This window comes from Lichenostomus cassidix, chromosome 1 (genome assembly GCF_008360975.1).
Source record: "Lichenostomus cassidix isolate B80296 chromosome 1, HeHo_3.0, whole genome shotgun sequence".
NCBI classification, from domain to species: domain Eukaryota; kingdom Metazoa; phylum Chordata; class Aves; order Passeriformes; family Meliphagidae; genus Lichenostomus; species Lichenostomus cassidix.
Window position 1 is genome coordinate 28461299 of NC_139479.1, and position 2399 is coordinate 28463697.

The following is a 2399-nucleotide window of genomic DNA, read 5'->3' on the forward strand; positions in this document are numbered from 1 at the left end:
TTTTCTATTTTTTTCCCCTGCAGCTGTCAGGACTCACAAGAAGTGTCTTTGTTGTGTTTTAGGGGTTTAGGTACCAATATTGATAGAGAGATATTGATTTTAAGAAGTTCTCCTGGCTGGTTTAAGGATGCACGAGTGTTAACATCTTTTCCCTGGGGAACTGGATCTGAGGCCTTCTGAAGTCAATGGGAAGGCTCTCATCAGCTTTAATGGGCTTCGGATAAGGTCCTTAGGAGGGGAGAGAATTTCTTTGAGATCTGTGTTTTGTATCTCAGCCAGAAGTCAGCATTGCACTGGCTCTCAACACTAGGGAAGCGAGCTAAATGAGGATCGGGTGAGGAAGAGGGTGAAAGTACACCTTGGACTGAGCAGTGGCTTGAATTGCCACCACTCGCTGCTGTAGCACCTATCAATAAATTAATATGTGGAGAATTCTGACTGAAGAACTGACTCAGTCCCAAACTAACTTATGAGGTCTGTGTGGATCACAGCAGAAGGTGACATAGCTTCAGGCCAAAGCTGGAAACTTTGCTTTATGTCATTTACTGTAGAACATGCAGAGATACTGATTCTGCTTTTTGTTAAATGGAACTTTACAGGATACAAGGATAGAAATAGTATAAGCTAAAGTACATGCAATAGCAGGCTTGTTTATTTTTCCTATTCATATTCCTATTACTGAGATGAGATGCACCAGAAACAGCAGTTTCCAAGAGCTTTACAAAGAAGAAACCTGGTGCTAATCCTGCAATTACTGTTGGTTAGAGAAATTAATCCTGTGGTTTCTATGATCATACTCTTAAAATACTGCTTATTATAGATGTGGCGTAAGGTGGTAGAGTTTATTTTCAAATTTGCATAACAAACCCACCCTGATACCAACATAAAAATAAACTGTAAGAAAATTCCACCTGTACAGCCAATTCTCACTGGATGCACATGAGTGTGGCTTTTGGATACATTGTTTAAAAACTAAGTTAAAACAGTCTGAAGGGGAAGCAATGCCAATATTTGCTTGAGATATTTTTTTAAATTCTGTTAATTTTGAGGAAGGTGATGCTTAAGGATGGCAGGAGAGAACATTATGTACAGGTCATGAATGCTGTGATTTGAACAAAGGAAGAGAGGCAGTTCAAAAACATTAAACATATATAGAGCAGCATACATTAGACCCCATCAGACAGAACCTTTAAGATCCCGAATTTATCAAATGACAACATTCATTTTGTACTATGTAGAAGACAACAAGAAAGTCAGCAACTTCATGTGCTGACATTGCAGTAAAACATGATTTTAATTAGCTCACACAGAGGACACATTGAGGAAAAAGTGACATTTCATTGAGGAATATACTATTAAACACAACCCTCCTTGACCTGCCATTTATCAGGGTGCAACACAAAAGTCACATGACTCATCCTGTCTTTCTCGTTGTCCTTTGAACCCTGGGAATTCATGGTTCATTTGCAGTGACATGGGATCCTCCTGGTTTCTTGACATGCAGAAGTATCTGCTGCTTTTCTGTACAGTGATGGAGAGCAAGAGGCACAACTCTTTATAGCAGTGGCCAGTTTAAACACCAAAATAGCTGCATGATGGGCAGTTTCATTCTTGAAGTTACCAGCTGAGAGGACTTGGGGAAAAATGGAATGAAAGAAGAATCTTACTTCAGAGCAACACCAGATTGTCCTCAAATTAGAAAAATTAACCACAAACAGAAGCAAAAAATAAAAATAAACATAGAGCAACTAATTTAGAATTAGTGTCACGCCAAAAACCTGTTAGACTTTGGCAACATGCAAGTCTAAAATACATCAGTTGCTTTTATTAGAAACACTAATGACAAAGGTGTGCTATATTGATATCCCTATTCAGACCTCAGAGATAAAGTAAAGTGCAAATAGAGTTTTACCTTTTCTTCTATGTACTTAGCAGCTGGTAGACCAAACACTGAAAAAAAAAAATTTGGAGTGAAATATATCCATGATGTTCTGCTTTCTGAATTTTATCAATCTCATTAATACCCCTGGAGGGAAATTTCTGTGGTTAAAGGAACCCAAGGATTGAACTCAGGGGCTTGTCCAGTCCCTAATTCTGCCAGATTCTTCTTTTGAATCTGAGCAAGTCAGTGACCTATTAGCTCTATCTCTGTATCTATATGATGGGGATAATAACTTTTGTATCTCAAAGAGGGGTTGTGAGGGTAAGTCTGCTAATACCTCTAAGATGCTTAGATATGAGGGTGACGAGTGCCATAGAAAATCCTATAAATAAATAAAATAAACTGTGAGAGCCTGAGGCACTGGAAGCTGCTGCCAAGGCTGTGCATTTCCACACTCCCCTTACTGCGGGAGATGTGGCTCAGAGCCAATATGCAGTCTGAGAGCAGCTCCCGCATT

General features: G+C 39.2%; 1 long non-coding RNA gene across 1 annotated transcript; it reads right to left on the reverse strand.

Annotated features, from left to right (window-relative positions):
- Positions 1 to 1318: 1318 nt before the first annotated feature.
- On the reverse strand, positions 1319 to 1962 carry LOC146444408 (uncharacterized). Its single transcript, XR_014849439.1, has 2 exons — positions 1913 to 1962; positions 1319 to 1633 (listed from the first exon to the last, which is right to left on the reverse strand). It is a non-coding gene; the product is annotated as an uncharacterized LOC146444408 (long non-coding RNA).
- Between the last annotated feature and the right edge of the window lie 437 nt (positions 1963 to 2399).